Source organism: Onychomys torridus, chromosome 21, assembly GCF_903995425.1.
Source record: "Onychomys torridus chromosome 21, mOncTor1.1, whole genome shotgun sequence".
In the NCBI taxonomy this organism is placed as follows: Eukaryota; Metazoa; Chordata; class Mammalia; order Rodentia; family Cricetidae; genus Onychomys; species Onychomys torridus.
Genome location: NC_050463.1, coordinates 38,694,602 through 38,713,320, shown reverse-complemented (window position 1 = coordinate 38,713,320; position 18,719 = coordinate 38,694,602). Strand labels below are relative to the sequence as shown.

Here is an 18,719-nt window from a genome sequence, read left to right as displayed (position 1 = left end):
ACTGCTTTCATGACTCAAGGGGTCATATGGGCCTGGATCAAGGGTCCAAGTAATGCTTTTCACACAGCATCAGACAGCTTTATAAGAAGCACTAGGAAGACCACAGGGGCCATCATGTGGCTAACTGGAACATACAGGTAGAACCACTGGGAAACAGATCTCACCACCAGTGACCGATTTTCGTCTCCTGTGCTCTCCTCCTCATCTTCCTCCTTCTATGTTGGAGACAGGGTCTTGCCATGTAGTTCAAGATGGTTTCAAAGTACATAACTGGTGCCCAGGGAGGCCAGAAGAGAGTGTCAGATCCTCTGAGACAGGAGTTACAGAGTGTCATCAGCTGACATGTGGGTGGTGGGGATTGGGCTGTGGGTCCCTGGTCCTCCGGAAGAGCAGCTAGTGCTCTTAACCACTGAGCCATCTTTCCAGCCCCTCTGTAATTCTTAAGGATTCAGTCTCCTGAAACCATATTCTTCCCTCTTTCAAAAGTGAAATGACAAAGTACTGTTTTCCCCTTAATAGTGAGTCTAGCTCAGGCCAACTGCTCACATTGTATCCTTGCCCACAGCACACAGACATCAGACCAGACACAGTAGGAATTGAATGTAAAACATTTATTATAAATATCATTAGGTGATTAGATGGGGAAAGGGAATGAGGCACCAGGGTCTTTTAAGTAGAGTTTGGAAAACACAGAGTAATTTCTGGAAGCAATCAATGAAAGCTATTTTGTTCCAGTAGGTCTGATTTACCAGCACTTGTTTCTATGCATTGATTTTCCACCATTGATGGGACCTGTCCTATAAGCAAGGTACTCAGAGCAAGAATCCTGGCTTCCCAGTCAGCTCTCCAGAAGGCCTCGGTGTGCAGATGCCAGTGAGGACTTGTGTGTAGCACCAACCCTTACTGTGTAGCTAATGGTCTTCTCCATGGTCTAAGAGCTCTCCTTGTCTGGAGTTTGGCTTTTCCCCTCTGAGAAGTTAGAGCTCTGATGCAGAAGCCATGCAGAGGCTGAGAACTTTCTTCACTCACCAGGGAGCTGGAGGCACATCACAACCAAATCTTCCATCAGCATCTTAGGTTTGTGAGAGGAAGGACCATCTCACTGCCCCTGAGGAATGATACAGCTATGGGAGCTTTTCTCTAGAAGAAAATGGAATGTTTCCATTGGGCATCAGCTGTCGCTACAGACAGTGGGGTTTACTGGACTCTGGGACATTAGGATAGAGTCAATTAAGGAAAGGCAGCCTAGCTGGCCTTCCACTTCTCAGTCACGAATACACTTTCAGAGGTGCAGTAATACAAAATTTAATGGATTACTTCTGTTCATTTGCAAAATAGTATCTTTCCAGAATAAAATTTAGGCAAATGGGAAATAAATTTATGCTAATGTTTTACTCAACAATTTAAAACATCTTCCCAAAAAGTATGTTCTAGATTTTCAGAAGGGAAGAATTGTAGGGTAGCGAACGGCATCATGAAAGGCACCAGTTCACAGCTTCCTGTGCATGGAGCTTCACTGGAGGAACCACAGCGATGAGCCACTCCACGGCCATACACACCAGATGTGGACAGTCCATCCCTCCCTTCTTCTCTAGAGCAGCCTGCAGGGACGTGGCATTTTAGGGCTCATTGGAGCCTGCTGCCATCTGGCCATCCTGTGGCAGGTCAGAGTCAGGATCCTTCAGCAACTCTGTCTGGTTAGTTGACAAATGTCAGGCAACCCTGATTCTCGGTTTACTGCAGCAGGAAGAAGACATGCTGGTGACCTCAGCCAAGACCCGTACAACGTCTGACGTGCTTTCCTCCATCCCTGAAGGGAAACCAAGCTTACTGCCAGCGTCCCTGCTCATTCCTCCCTGCAGCAGGAAGAGCAGGGGTGCTCTTCTCAGTCTTACACATTTTACACACCTGACTGCACACTTCACACTCATGGGTGGGTTTTCATTCTCTAGTAAGAGTTTCATAATTTCATCCAGGACAATCGACTCTAACGATTCACTTGGAATCACCTATATTTAGATTGTCTTGGGCTTGTCAGGATCCTGTTGGGCAAACTGCACTGTACCGTGCTGTTGGGCTTCTTGTAAAAAGAGGAATCTTTGTGGAGATCTCTGTGTTTCCTGAGTCAGGGAACATGTGGAATGAGTCATCAACTGTGTTCACTTTTAGCACAGGGAGCGGGTAAGACTGTAAGCCAGCAGGGTCTCATGTTCCTTTTCAAGCGTTAAGAATAGACATTCACCAGTAATCAGAACACACCTACAGCTCCCACGAATCAGCTGTAGGTGCGTTTTCCCAGGGCCAGTTTTTATATTTTGGGCAGTTTATGATTCATCCAGTCAGCAACTATGGCAGCCACCTCCTGGCTGAACCCGAGGACAAAAGCATGGGTGATTCCTTTCTCACAGAGTCGGATATCGCCTTCTGGAAAATCTTTCTTCATGTCTTCATAGTACTTTACTGGACACCAGTCATCTGTTTTACCATAGTAAAATGTCAGCTGAAAGACAAGAAACAGCGCTTTATTGTCCCCTCCCAATGCCAACTGATACCTGTGGACTGCAGTGATTGGACGTAGCGCCTGTGCCCGACTCCGCCCACTGGTCCTAAGGTCCCTTCCAGAGCCCTTGGAGACCCCGGGGTGCAGTAAGGACGAGTGAGGGGAAGAAACCCACCTGGAGACTCTGTGGGGCAGACTCCTCTAACCCACTAAGAGAGGGTCTGACAAGGTCATGTGCACTGAGGCTGGAGTGGACATGGGAGAGCAGAGGGGAGGGTGAGGAGACAGTTAAGCTGACACAGTCCTGCAGGAGTGGTGGCCACACATTAACTGTTTTCACACAGCCCTTTGGGAGGCACAGGGACAGGTTTGCTGAATGAAGGCAGGGAAATCAGTCTGCAAAGAGTCAGGTTGTCTCTGGTTTCTCAATGTACTTAGGAAATGTGATTAGCATTCTAAGAGACTCTGTGGCACTCTAAGAAGCTACATGCAACAGGAAGGCACGCGCAATCCAATGAGAACACTTCACACTCATTCCTCAGGTGACAGCAACCAGCCTGTTTGGCAACAGAGCCTCCTTTGAGGCATTAACTAACATCTTACTGGAGATTTATCTATATATGCATGTGAAACAGATGTGTGTACCACACAGATGCTACGTTATAAGCTGCTGCGCTCCAGTGAAAACTATTATGTTCGCTATAATTCTCCACAAAAAAAGGTAAAATGATATTCAGAATGGTACATAGTGATGATTAAAATTTTTTTTTTTAGAAATTATTTGTGTGTGTTTTGGTACATGGCACAGAGCACATGTGGATGCCAGTGGACTTTTTAGAATTGGTTTCATTCTTCTGTCTTTTTGTGGGTCCTGGGGACCAAACAGGTTATTAGACTTTCATAGTAAAATACCACAGTGATCATCTTTATTAAAAAATAAAGACTAGATTTTACGGAAGTTGTGACATATTACCAAACTAAAAAGTTAGACCCAGCCAGCTCTGGCCCCTAAGTGATCTGAAATAGTCACTGGTGGTTTCTATAACATACCACATTGGCTCACTCACATACAGTCATTTACGCATTAGTGTTTAGCAAATATGACTTGAGTACCTCCTCTGTATGGGGAACCTGTCTTGGGGAAGAGGCAAGAGGTGATACCACCCAAGCCCAGATGTGGGTATTTTGGGTTGGCGGGGGACAGCAGTGGTCCCTTGGAGTTGCTTTAGCTGGAGGAGGACGCTGCGGGGCAGACTAGAGTGAGTCACAGGCATGAAATGCATGGCAATGCTGGTGCAAGCCAATGCCTTGTGTTAGGTGGTGGAGGATAAGCCTGGGGACGGGGCAGAGAAAGATCATGTTTCGATCATCTTCTACACTTAGGAAGGACCCCAGCAGCTGCCTAGTTTTCCTGGCTTCAGTTCCTTCTTGACCTCTGGAGATGTGATCTCTCAAGTGGTGACATCAGTCACAGAAACATCATTTCCCAGGCTCTCTTGGCAATTTTTCTGGTGCCACACCCCTTTTGAAAAAAAAAAAAAAAGCTGTGAGCACAAACTATCTGCAGGGATTAATTACCTGCCAATAACGGCTAATTACTTGAGGCTCTCTCTGGACTTCCCCAACTGTCACTGGGAATCACAAAATAGCTAGTGAGAGCCGTCCCTATGTAGGGCTGTAGCATTTCCACAGTGCAGGAACCCGCAGTTCGAAAGCTAGGTGGCCATCTTGGGTTTGGTGTGGTCTGCTCTGCGGCATCCTGCTATCTGAGGCTACCACAGCAGCCTGGGGCCTTCTGACTAGCATATGCCATGGTGGTGACTCTTGTGAAAACTACTACTGAAGAGCCAATCAGAGGGGAGCAGAGCTGCTGCAGAAGATCCACAAAGTTGTCTTGGACGTTCGCTTCTCGGTGAGGCCTTCAGAACTTGAAATGTTTCCAGTGAGAAGCCCAGTGGGATGAACCCTCGGCACTGGGAGATGCCATCAGCTGCCTCATGCTCAAAGGTATTTGGTGAACGGGGGACTCAGCATGGATTTGGGGACCCTGAAGCTACCTCAGGGTATCAGGAGACAGGTCATGTCCACGTAATTAGAGTATACACTGCATACTGACATATGCTAGGAACCTGAACAAAACATGGTGTGAATTCAGTACGGCATTAACAGTAAAGCCTGGATTTCTCTCTGTGGTTGAGTTACTGCTCAGTTCCAACTGTAACTGTTGGGGTTGGGCCCCATTTGGTTAAATGCCCCACTGATGGTTGGGGCAGGTTTGGAAAAGTTCCGTTTTGCTTTATTTGAAAAGTTCTTCAAGGTAATACACTGAAGGGTTTTCTGTGAAAACCCTGGCTTACAAAACATAGGGCTATCTAATGCCTTTACAAACACTGGCTTGACATACTTCCTGTTCCCTAGATCACTCATCATAGAACACAGACCTGACCAGAGGACTCTACGCCTGTAACCCCAGTATGAAAAATAAAAAAAGTATGGGCCATATGAGAGCGGAGTGTAGGTGAAGCAGAAAGGATGAATTAGTTGGACATCTACACACCGTGGTTAAGTGTGTTTGCGACTTCCATCCAGTCTGTGAGAATCAACCAATGGGAACAGAACAGTGTGTGGGCTCTGTGCTGGGCCCTCACCACACACTCTCACTGTATTGATGCAAAAAGACTCAAGATGGAATTTTAATTCCTGTTTTACAGAGAAGGAAACCACATACCTTCATCAATGTGACTTGCTAGGTTCAAGAATCCAGTGACCTACAACGCTGGATTATGCAGCCAGGAGCTACATTCCCCGACAACACTTTTTATTAGACTATCGTGAGTCAGGAAAACAGAGAACCTGAAGACCTGAGCGGAAGCTAGGTAAGAAAAATCACAGCTGTGCTAACTGTTGCCAATGGACCCAATGTGCTTCTGCATAGGTGCGGCATGGCCATGGGGTGACGTTGGTGCATGAATGCTACAGTTACTAAGGATTCCGGGCTGTCAGTAGGATGTTATAATCAAAGGTTTAGAAGAAAATTAATATTTCCTGTAGTTTATTTCTCCTTAGCACTTAAAAAAAAAAGAGATACCCATGAGAGTTTTTTGAAAAGTACTCATAGGTGAGATGGAAAATTGTATTTCCAAATTGTTGGCGTGATAAGTAAATAAACACAACATTTTATGTTTCCTACACTTCGATTGCCACTTTGCTGTTCCTCTTGTGTTTTCTACAGGTAAATGGGATTATGTCACTGAGGTATCTGCTCATAGATATATTTCCCCTTAAATATCCCTGTGAACTGCTCCGGCTTGTCCCCCACACAGAAACTCTTTTTTCATGTATCCACCCGGCCCCCATCTTTCTGTTTTTGTTTCTGTCTCTGTCCACGAACAGGGCCTCTCATAGGGTCTTCATCCTGTGGTGTGGTAACCAGAACTGTGACCTGTGCGGGGCAGAGACCTAGCTGGTAGTGGTTGGAGTGACTGAAGAGACAATGAGACCCTCTGTCAGGAGATGCCTCTCCTCTGCCCGACTTTCAGAGATCAAGGACAAGGACGCTGCTCCCGCCTCTCCACTTTTCTTCCCCTTCTCTGGAGAAACTGCACCCAAAGCAGGGTATAGTGATATTTTATTTGTATTGAAATGTGATTTTATTTGTATGTTAATAAAGTTGCCTTGAGGTCAGAGCAAGCCAGAGCAGAAGCTGGGTGGTAGTAGTGCACGCCTTTAATCCCAGCACTTGGGAGGCAGAGCTAGGTAGATCTCTGTGTGTTCAAGGACACAGCCAGCATGGCAGACACATGCCTTTAATCTCAATACCAACCATAGAAGACCTGGAGGTCTGTACAAACAGGCAGTGATGAGGAGGTCATGTGGCTGGGTTTACAACCAATGAGAAAACAGGACAGAAAGTCTTTAAATAGACAGGACGCACAGAAGTAGGTCTCTGGCGGAGAGGAAGAACAGCAGAAGCAGTGAAGGGTAAGGTTTTCTGCTCTTGCTCTGACCTCGTGGTTTTTAACTCTGCAATTGGTTCTGTGTTTCTTATTTAACAAGCCAGTTACATCTACAGCAGGGCGTTTGTCCGAGGAAAGAAGTCAGGGTTCAGATACGGACCATCCAGGTGCTTACCTGGGGGTGGGGGCAAGTCAATACCCACGGATGAACGCCCCTGTGCTAGTCACCTGTCTTTACTGCCACAGACACGCAACATGACCGCCCTATGGACAGGAAGCTTTATTTTGGCTTTTAGTCTCTGAAGTTCTAGAATGTGTGACCGACTAACCCTACTACTCTGGGTGTCAGGGAAGGCGATATGTCACAGCGGAGGGCATTAAGCGGTTTACCTCAAGACGGCTGGGAAGTGAAGGGAGAGACAGGAAGGCTTTGGACTCCCACTGTCTCCTTGGAGGGCATGCCCATAGCATCACCTAATAGCACCAAGCTGGAACCAATCTTCAATACATCGCTTTGGGAGAATTATCTAGATCCAAACTAAGATATTTCCATTTTTTTTGCAGCTGGACTTCATTGCCCTGTATCCATCATCTTCTGGCTTCCTGGGGAACATGGTACCCGCTTTGAGGTTCTCTACCGAATCTGAAAGCCACAGGCTTTTTCTCCTCCCCCTCCTCCAGAGACCCAGACACTTTGGTCTTAACCCCGTGAAGCATCTTGTGCAAGGCAAGAATGTCCTTTCGGTTCTTCAAGTCTGCCCCTAGTGGATACAGGGAGCGGCTAAATGCTTTAAAATTTCACTGCTGTCTTGAGCACAGCCTGAGAGAGGATACTGGGGAGGTGGAGGCGGGGGAAGAAGGCTCAGTTGCAGCTTACCTTGGTTCCCTCTTTCTCTTTGTCTGGCTGCTATGCCATTCTTGAGGAAATGAAGATGAAAATCTCTGCAGGTCAGAGGAGAAAACCCAATACCTCCTACTTACAGGACACTGCTTCCCTTTATGGCATCAGAAGGGCCCTGCCTGATGCACCCTCTGCAGGCTGAGCAAGCTATACATCCAAAGGTATGCATGGCGACCATGCGAAAGGCCAGAATTTCTTGTCTCCCTTACGGAGGCTTGCACAAAGGCATCTAGCAATCATCTAAACTACGTGGGGTTGCAGTGAGAAGCTGAGCCAGAACACACTTTCCTTTGCCGAGGCAGCTGAGTGTGAGGCACTGGAGGCCGTTTTTTCCTCCTATGCTTCTGCTGCTTCCTGGGTTGTATGCCTCAGAAAAAAGTAGCAGAGGGGCTTGAGTGGGCCAAGTGAACTGAGAAATGACAGAATCCAGTGCATCAGAACCCCTGCACTTCAGTACTGAGCCCAGACCTGGGAAAAATGTAGCAACACTGTCGTGTTGTCGTGTCCCCCCCCCCCCCCCCATCATGAAGAATAGCTCCCTTAGGCCCTTAGGCATCTTGTGTGGAGCAGTGGCTGTGATCTCAACAGGACTGGACATTCCAGAGCCTCAGCCACACACTCAACATCAGCAACACCTCTCATTACAGAAGAAGCATGTGGGAAGGGAGTGTATGGAGAGGGAAAGTATCCAGTCTTCAAGAAAAAGTACTCAAATGCCTATCTAGGTAGGCTGTGGCTAATTTTTATAGTCGTAATAGTGAGTGCTTACTGAGGGCGTCATATATGTTGGACACTCTTGGTAAGGTCTGAATTATGAGATAGGAATAATAACCACCATATAGCACAACTCCCTGAGAATATATTTTACTATGAAATGGTTTTATGGATGGGGGAAGGCATCATACAACGAAGCAAGGGGCAGGCAGAGCTAGGGTTTGAACCTGGGTTGTCGCAACGCAGACTCTGCTCTCCGACGCGGACGGATCTCTTTTCAATCAGGCTCCGCTAGAGGACTTAAGAGCCCGCGATGCAACCCCCTTGAATGAAGCTCTTGAGGTCAAAACGATGGAGTTAAAAACAAGCCTCTCTGCTTCCAGGACGATCACGACGTTCTGGACAGGCTTCCAGTTAAACAGGCAGAACTAACACAATCCGTTTCAGAGCCGGGCTTGGCGGAAAGGCAAGCCTCGGTGAGCTGGTCCGGGGAGCACTCTCCTACGCTCCGCCAAGCAGGACGTGTGCATGTCAGAAGGATTTGCACGGCCGTTCTGCAAATGTCGGCACTGCACAGGGGCTGTTCCCACAGGCAGCGTGCACCTCTGGCTGAGGCAGGCTAAGTAGAAGATGGGGGCAGAGCTAGGGTGGAAAGCTCCTTCCCTGAGAGCACTCTGCCCCCTTTTTGAAAGCCCCATGGTAGCCCTGGCCTACGGCAGAGGCAACACCACCTTGCCCTGCCACAGCTGCCCACCTTCGTCCAAAGGTTGCAGCCCACGTGCTCTGTTTGTGAACAACTGCAGACCCCTGTGGACCCAGAGTGATATTCAGATTCTGCCCAGAAGCAGCACATAACAGCTGTTTCCAAGAGCCTGGGCCAGAGATGGTCACGGCAGTTTAGAATTTCCCTCCTAACTGAGTTTTCAATGAAAATGTCAAGTTGAGAACCAAACACAAACTCACTTGTCTATGAAGGAGACATGTATCTCCTGATGGTTTAGAACAAGGACAGAATAAGGGAAGGCGGACCTTCTCATTACTTCAGATACACTAGGTGCCTGATAAAGCACAGCAGACCTTGCAGGCGCCCACACAAATCTGGAGCGGTCACATGTACCGTTGACTTTCTTCCCTTGGCTTATCTAGTCCAGAGCTCACCTAATGCCGCTCCTTGCCTCTATTCCCATTATGTTCAGCGGCTCCTCTATCTCCAACCTTTAACTTGAAACGGCCAAGCATCAAACTTCAGACGGCTTCTTTCTTTCTATTATAGACTTCCGTGGGTGGCCACCATGCATACTCACACCTCCAACTCTAGGCCTACCATGCCCAAACCAAAACTGAGCCCAGACTCCTCTTTTTAAGTTTCCTAGCATACATCTGGGCATGCATTTGCTTGGATATTCCACAGGTGTCTCACACACAAGTACCAACCACTCCCACAACCTGGGACTACTTCCCATCCTCCCTCACTACCAAATCCAGACCAAGGGCAACAGTCTCAGATTCCTTCACCCCATCTGCTCACACCCCACCTGCACTAAGGGCCTTTCAGTCTTCCTCCTGAATCATTTCATCCCCAACCCCACAGATTCATTCTTCTAAAGCCTGCAAACAGACATGCCATCTAAATGTAACTGTTTCCCAATTTTCTCCCAACACTTCCCAGAAATTATCCCTCAAGTGGGGTGATCTCACCACATTTATTAGGACAAGTGAATATCTGAATGGGCTGTGGGCAGCTGGTTCTGATTGGTCAGTGGCTATATCATGTAGTCAAATATTCGTAATACCCTCTAGTTCAGTGGTTCTCAGACTTCCTAATGCCGTGACCCTTTAATACAGTCCCTCATGTTGTGATGATGCAACCATAAAATTGTTTTTATTGCTACTATATAATTTTGCTACTTTTAAGATTCTTTTTCTTTTCTTTTCTTTTCTTTCTTTCTTTCTTTCTTTTTTTTTTTTTTTTTTTTTTTTTTTGAGACAGGATTTCTCTATGTAGCCTGTCCTGGATCTCATTCTGTAGACCAGGCTGGCCTCGAACTCACAGAGTTCTGCTTGGCTCTGCCTCCCGAGTGTGGGGTTAAAGGTGTGCGCCACCACCGCCCAGCAAAATGTGTAGCCCAGGCTGGCCTTGAACTCATGATCCTCTTGTCTCCGCCTCCTTCAGCAAATGTAAATGTTTTCCACTGGTCCTAGGCTACCCCTGTGAAAGGGCGGTTTCTGCCCCAAGTGTGTTGTGACCCACAGGTTGAGAATGGCTGCCCTTGACACTGTCCCTTGCTCACGACTTGATCAGTGCTCGAGACCGCACATCGTGTTCCCAGCTACTTTGCCAAATGGGCCTTTTAACTAGCAGTCTACAGACCCTCACAGATCCAGTGTTTGGAGTATAAACTTGTCATTTACCCCTAACTATAATGTAATATTTCTTTCAATTATAAATACAGACAATAAGCCACTGTATTATTAATACGTATATAGTCAAATCATAGTAAACTCACTATAGATGAGCAAAAACAGATTGACACTCATTACTGCAAACTCACAGTAGTAACTCTGTATTATAACTTTAATTATATTTAATTTTAATTATATGTGTGTGCATGTGTCTCTCTGCATGTCTATACACATGAATGGAAGTGTACATAGAGGCTTGAGGCATCAGATCCCCCTGGACCTGGAGATACAGCGGTTGTGGGATGCCTGATGTGGATGCATGAACTGAACTGGGGCCCTCTGCAAGAACTGCTAACCACTGAGCCATCTCTCCAGCACCTGTTATTACCTCTTCCTCATCAATGTGTTAAGAAAGGTGCCCATGGTACTGTATCACAAATTAATTTTTAAAGTATGTTGTTGACTGTGTTCAATATAATCCATATGCTATAAAAGCTTCCTTACTGACCTGTCTTTCCACCCACCTAGCTGGCACCCATTCACTGATGGTTCACCAGAGACTAGGGATTGTGCTGCGCCCGCAGATGAAATAACTCTTCCTTCCGTGGGTGGGGGTGAGTGGAAGGCTGTGCACTCACACCGTGTGTGACAAATGTGACATTCTAACTCTGAACAGGGAGCCATGGGAGCCACGGGATGCTGCAGCTGGGGAAACTTCCTGGAGAGGACAGTGAGAGCCGAGTTCAAGGAAAAGTGGGGGTTAGCCCAGTGAAGAGACAGTGTAGCCTCTGATGTCACCATCGGGCTACACTCCTTTGGAAGCAACTATGGTGCTGTATTTTCATCTGAAAGGGAAGTAATTATTTACTGCTGGAGACTGAAAACCAACACAGCTGTCCAGTACTGGGAATACATTCTGCAGGCTTTGCAAGGAAGAAAGCTGGCCTTGACTTTTCAGAGTTAAAATGGTCAGTTTCCCCAAATATATTCAAACCTCTCTTTGTGTGAGCAATGGAAATCTAATCTTCTAATAGAAGAAAATCTAATTGTGACTTTAAAGCTGAAGCCAGTCGATCAAGGTAGAAGAAGGGTCTGGAACACTGTAGAGACACTGTTTTTAGACTAGTTTTCATATTGCTTCTTGGCTAGATGGTACAAAAATACTCTTTCTGTAATGGTTTTGAGTTGAATAGTGAAAAGTTTTTGCATCAACGATGGTTTAGAAACTTCACGCTGGGCAGCGGGAATAGGCATGGAGGTTCTGAGTACCTCTCCTCGGTGGAAAGGGGAGAGGGCATCCTTGAACACGGCATCTCAGGAAGAGGAATTTGCAGTCTCAGGAGCTGGGCTCTTGGCTTTGACTAAATCAGCAGTTCTCAACCGGGGGGTTGTGACACCTTTGTGGTCAAAGGACCCTTTCACAGAGGTCACCTAAGACCATCAGAAAACACAGATATTATATAACAACACATAACAGTGGCAAAATGACAGTTATGAAGTAGCAATGAAAAGAATTTTATGGTTGGGTCACCACCACATGAGGAAGTGCACAGAGATAGGAAGGTTGAGAGCCACTGGAAGCAATGATCTCTGGAATTGGGGGGACAATGCCCACCTTCCTAGAACTGTGTGTCCAGGTAACTCCCCTTATTTTCCTAAGCTGATGGGACATACTATGCCAAGTCACCTCTATCAAAATTCAGTTGCAGCATGCTTCCTCTGGTATTTCACTTCCTAACAGGAAGTTGCCATCCACTTCCTGTCTCTGTATTTGCTCAGGAATGCTGGGGACCAGGGACAAGCCTAGCTGAGTGGAGAGCTGCCCTTTGGCTGGTGAAGGCATTTCATCAACTCACGGTAAGGGAGTCTCAGTGAGACAGTACTGGAGCTGCATACCAGCAGGACCAGCGACAGTGGACTAGCCTTAGATTCTACCATGCACTTGATGTTGTCGCTTAGAAACACATTTATTCCCTGGAGCCTGAGAGCTTCTTCCTGAGCCTGTGTGAACAGCAACCTTGAAATGATGACTGTCTACCAGATTGTCCCCAAGGTTTCTCCTGAGAAAGTGTCTAGAAACATCCAGCCCTGCCAATCACCATGAGCAGACCTCTACCTGGGAATGATTACACGTGCATATGGGTTTAACTTAGCTCAGGATAAGCTAGCCCCTCTCTGACCTCTTCTGAGCACAGCATACACCAGAACAAGAAGTATTTTACAGCAGCTGGCTTCCCCAGGTGACAGGAACACTTCTAACGTGACAGCTCAGTCTCTCCCCAAGTGTGAAGTTTGGAAGTGAGTGTCTGCCAATCTTACTATAAAGCAGGAGGTGAATCGTTTTTACAAACTTCCAACCTGGAGAACTTAAACGCATTCTGGAAACAGACTTGTTTATAATTTAACTACAAAATAAAATGCTGTTTTCTGGTAATTTCATATCTCAATGCTGGAAGTATTTCAGAGCCCTGGAGAGTAGTAGGTCCTCTTTGCCCAACCTTCTCCAGTCAGATAGGAACAGCTTCCTCTTGAGTCAACACTTCTGTCTCTAGACAACTGCTGCTTAGGAAATATGAAGACCACTATATGATGATGATATGATGACATAAATATCATGACATAAACCAACAGATACTAGCATTTTCCTAGGTCCTGCTGGAGTGAATATCTGTAATACAATGAAATCTTTTCTGAGTAACATATATAATGCTTGGTTTCAGGAAACTGTGTTGGGGGTTGGAGAACTCTGAATCAGCACTGTGGACAGGCTTCAGTCTAATGTCTCCCAGTTAAGAAGAGATCCTCACTGCAGTGCGCTACCTAGGATTTGACTTGCAGATCCTATCAGAGTGCGTCATCCATCAGGGATCATTCTACTGTCCCCAGCAGATGTCAGTGTTCCACACCAGCTGTTGAGTTCTAGGTCAGTGTCTTCTCCAGAAGCATACAGCAAGGCACATACGTACTTTCAGAAACTTCTACTAACGGTGTTAAAGCCTGAAGGACTGAGTAAAATTACTGTAGATCCACTACAATCCATCTAAACTATTTCAACATGTCATCAATATATTAATGACATATTTTCCTCCTAAGCTACCTGTGTTTTTCTGTCTGTGCTGAGGTTGAACTCAGTCCTGGATGATAGCAGGCAAACTCTCTCCCACTGATCCACCACCATCCTGAGAACCAGGCACTAAAAGTCAATGTGCACTTAACTTAGGAACATCCCAATTCACACTAACCACACAAAGCACTTCTGGTGTGTTGGTGTGGGAGTTTAAGAGTGCAGCTCTGGGCTGTGGAGAAGTTCAGTGCAGGTCATGTGCCTTCAGCATGTGCAAGGGCCTAGGTTTGATGGAACTGAAGCAACTGAACAACAACAGTGCAGAATGGGGCTGGAGAGATGGCTCAGAGGTTAAGAGCACTGGCTGCATTTCCAGAGGTCATGGGTTCAAGTCCCAGCACCCACATGACAGCTCACAACTGTCTGTAACTCCATTTCCAGGGAATCTCCAACACTCTCTACAGACATACCTGCAGGCAAAACACCAATGCTCATAAAAATAAATAAATATCTAAAACAAACAAACACCAGCGCAGATCTACCCTCTGCAGGATGACACAGACAGATGATGTCTCAGAAGTGCCACGACTATCTATGTATTAGATAGATATACCTTTGGGCATATTCTAAACCATGGTGGCCATATAGCTCCAGATATAGGCACTTCCAAATGTTTGTGTGAGTGTCTAGTATTTGTAGGTATCACACATGTCCAGATATCTCAGAAAGCTGCTTTTTATGTGAGAACAAGACAGCCCTAAGTGTTGCAGAATGAGAAGGCTCGGCTTCCTGTTCATTAGGTCACATGCAATGTTAGCTCCTCTCCACTGTTTGAATTGTCACACTTCAATGGAACTCATTTATTCTACAGGTGCTATTGAGACCTCACGGCTTAATACATTGTTAAAATAAAAAAGCATTTAACAAAACAAGTGGCAAATTAAACTCATGTAGCTGTAATCAGCTTTACTTACTCATGTAACTTTCAAGGGTAACAGAACCTCGTCTGAATCCACAAAGGCTCCATGTCTTCAGTTCTTAGCCAATTCTAGCCTCGTGTCCTCAGTAAGTGTTTCTACCCATCAACTGACATGCCTGCAGCTTCAAAGTGGTTACCTTAGGTAAATGTTCCTTTATGATTTCATCATCTTTCTTCCTCACGTGTATCATTTCCTGGCTCCCGAGGTAGGGAGCATTAGCTTCATTAAAAAACAAAGAAACAAACAGTTAAACACTTAGAATATACAGAAGAAACACAAATATCAAATTAATTTCCTCAAATTCATGCTTCCGTCTTCGAGAGGCCAAGTGCTATGTGATGTTCGGAATGCGGGTCTAAAAGATGTCTGTGAGCTCTCTGGCAGGCTTGCAAAGGCAAGGTGTGTTTACAGAGGACTATGGCTCCAGGGTTTGGCTGACCCTGGGAGGGGCAGCCGACCCTGGCCAGCAAGGCCCCACGATGCCAATGCATCATAGGTCCCAAGAGCATGACCAACACCCTTCGGGCAAGTGAGAAGAGCTTCTCTGGTATTCCTCCCCCTGCATGACAGCCTGGGAACATCAAACAATAGCAGCAGAGGTTTGTAAATTCACCTCACTGGTTCCTCTTCTCTCAGAACCTCTGCTTTTCGCTCGCCAGCATCAGGGTCTTAACAACCTTTGCTTTCACATTTTGTTTGTTTTTTCAGTTGTTTTTGGCAAGAGGGCAAATGAAGTCCTTCTTACTCACCTCAGGAGTGGAGGAGCTATGTGAAGTTATTGTCATTTGAAATGAAAATCCACTTGGGATGTGCCCAATGGAGGGGTTTGGAAACAAGCAATTTAAACACATTGGCTGCCACTTTTACAACACAGAAGTCTTCATTAAGAGATTACACTTTCTGTCTCTGGAAACATCTAGAAAAATGACACCCCTCAGATTTCACAAGGAAGATTTGATGTCTCCATTTACAGATTAAATACAGAAATCATTTTGACTAACACTGACCAAAGTTGAGATACTTCTTGGCTACAAGATTTTATCAAAATACCAACTACAAGGCACCGAGTCACCATTTGGTGCTACAGAGAAGCAGAATTCAAGTCACACTTGTGGGTCCTTGGGAGGCCCTTCCATGGCTGCCATGTAGTGGTTAGGCCTTCTTACAGCCCTCATGAGAGCTTTATCAGTGAGCATCCAACATTTCCAGGTGGCCTTTCTACTGTACTCCCCGGCTGGAGAGTTATCAAATGGAGGGTATGGAACCAAAGCTCCTATTCCCAGAAATCCATACCCTGTAGGTCAGAGACAGATTCCTCAGTGAACAACACACCATTCCTATGCAAGCCACCCCAAAAAGTCTCAAACCCAGGTGTTTACTCTCTGGAAACTCCGACAGAGCATCCCAGCATCATCCCCTTTCTCTTCTTCAAATCACCCCAGGGCTAACAGGGACCAGACAAGAGACCACACAGAGACCTCAGATATAATGATAGGCAATCCTAGATCTCCCCTGCCATGTACCCAGCCCGCCTCATCCCATCGTCCCTGGAATCCACAGGCTCTGGGTCATCTGTCCCTTCTGCCTCCTGACCTGTAAGGGTGCTTCCTTGTGTGGACCTGTCTGGTGTGGCCTCTCCCCACTACTGGGAGCTGTAAGCAATCCCCTCTCCTTTCAAAGGCCGCTGTGTGCATGTTTATCACCCTCCCTATCTGACTGAAACAACTCAATTGCATTCTGCATCGAGGAGACAGGGCCTCTGGGAAGGTGAGCGCAGTGGCTTTGGCAGAGCAGAGCAGTGGAGAGGAGAGATCTCCAGTCACTGAAGGCTCCAGAGATCGACAAGGGTCATCCTTGAGTTCTAGCTGAGTACTGACCAGCACAGTCATGTGACTGACAGTCAGAATCCAGGGAATGAAACTTCAGAAGGGATTGCAGGAACAACCCTTGAACTGGAAACTGTTCCTGCCAGAGCAGGGGGAAAACTCTTAATGAACAACACAGGAGCTAGAGGACTCAGGGTGGTCTTTGGAACCCCATGTCAAGAAGTCAGACTCTCAGCTGTGGCTAGCTTGGCCATGCTACACTCAGCTATGGCCACAGTACACAGGAGAGCTGGGATGTGGACACACAGGTCTTCAGGATAGGAGATAAGCTGGCCCTTGTGGGAATGAAGAGAGTGTCTAAGAAAGGAGACAGACATGCACCATACGGCAAAAGCACTGCATATGTTTTAAAATTTCTAGAAACCAACAAGAAAGAGGTGATGGCCAAACATCGAAATGCGTACAGACTTGAACAGGAAAAAATCTGAACCATTGGAAATGCTCTCATGTCTGAAAATGTTGTCCTTGAGAATATACTCCAACCTACTTTTGTTTCTACTGTTACCTCATCACTTTTCAGCTCAGTAAACTTCTCCTTTCTCTTACACTGCTCCTCCCTCTCCTCCTGCTCCTTCTCCCCCTCCTCCTGCTCCTCCTCCCCCCCCTTCCTCCTCCTCCTCTTCCCCCTCCTCCTCCCCCTCCACCTCCTCTCCCTCCTCCTCCTCCTCCTCCTCCCCCTCCTCCTACTCATCTTCCTCCTCCTCCTTTCCTCCTCCTCCTCCCCCTCCCCTTCCCCTCCTCCCCCTCCTCCTCCTCAGGCAACTGCTCTGTGTAAGGCATATTTGTCATTTCTCAGCAAGGCTCCCAGTGCAACACAGGGTCAGAAATAATAGTACCAGCCGGAAGTGTCATTCCCTCAGTGGAAAACACACTGCTCTCGGCAATGACTGTCAACGGCATGCCTGATACCCAGCAGATTCCCGAGTTCCAGGCCCTGCTGAGAAGGAAAGGTCTAGCACAAGGACTGAGGAGGAAATGAAAACACTAAAGGTGACACAGGAAACAGCGGCTTACTTAAGCTTCATGAAAGCCTAAATGCAGGTGCACAACGGTTCACAAGGCGCTCAGTGCTGTGTTCTCGCTGCTATGACCACCTCCTGATGTCTGACTTTCAAGTGTCACCGTGGAGTGTCCTTCAGGTGTCCAGGAGAAAGGCTGAAGGGTTCAGGGCAGCTGAGCGAGGTGGACAGTCCAGGGCCAATAGGACACTGACCTCACAGCACAGTGACACTGGGTTTTCCAAGTGCTCATAGTCTGCAAGAAAGGCTGCATTCTGTACAAAGGTGGCCTGCTCTGATGCTGTCCACAGTCAGGCTCAGTCCCCTCTCTTCTGTAACTCCTGTGGCCTGCTCTGATGCCGTCCACATGGCCAGGCTCAGTCACCTCTGTTCTGTAACTGACCTAGGTCTGACTTCCTCTAAGTATCACTCACGTCCTGTTCTTCCAACAGCAGACGCTGGGACACACTAACATGACCCACACCTGCCTCTCTGCTCCACTGGTAACTCACGGGCAGGGGCTGAGCCTCATCCATTAGTCTATCCAGTGCTTTGCTTGCGGCAGTTATATTAAGAAAGAGTTAAGTGACATAAATGGGAAGGGGCTGAGGGAGATGGTGCTTGGCTAGGTACTTTTGGAGGGATATGAGGAAAAGCCTGCCTCTTTATCTACAGTGGTCCCTGATCTGTCATCACTGTGGAGGCCAAAGATGGAGGCCTACGCACACGGATAAGCTAAGCAGGTTCACGCGTGGGGTGAAGAAGCACAGGTAAGAGCGGTCTAGGTGTTTCTGTGGACGTCGACCATGAACTTGTAACCCCCAGGGAGGAGGCGAGGGAATAAAACCACAATCAACTAAAATGCAAGGCTCTAAAGAGATACACCAAAACCTTCGAGCAGAATGTGGGTGGACATCAGCTGTGCAGGCCTTTGGAGGCTTGCGCTCTGGTGCTCCTAGTAGGGTTCACAGGAACGTGTTCCGGAACTGTCTGGTGGTGTAAGCATTCTGGAGGATAAGGATGGTTGGTCCTGAAGCAAACAGAATGACTGAAAATGGACCTAGTTTAATCAGGGCAGGGGACTGTGGAGGTAGAGCATTACTGTGTGTGGGCATATGTACTGTTCTGCTCAATGTGATGGTTCCAGCCCAGTGCAGTGGTACACCACTGCAATTCCAGTATATGGGAGGCCGGCATAGAAGACTGAGAATCTGTGGCTAGCCTCCAACACTTGACAGTCCCAGTTTCCCAATAGACAACACACAAAGCCACTGCCAATCATTATCATCACCAACACCATGACTGTTCTTTGTGGTC

At 47.0% G+C, this 18,719-nt stretch overlaps 1 long non-coding RNA gene across 1 annotated transcript in view; it reads right to left on the bottom strand.

The window, feature by feature from the left end:
* Positions 1 to 608: 608 nt before the first annotated feature.
* Positions 609 to 18,719, bottom strand: part of LOC118571966 — a 60,537-nt gene continuing 42,426 nt past the window's right edge. Inside the window, exons 2-3 of the long non-coding RNA XR_004943415.1 lie at positions 14,655 to 14,737; positions 609 to 2,500 (exon numbers count right to left, since the gene is read on the bottom strand). This is a non-coding gene — a long non-coding RNA (uncharacterized LOC118571966). The remainder of the gene's footprint in view (positions 2,501 to 14,654; positions 14,738 to 18,719) is intronic.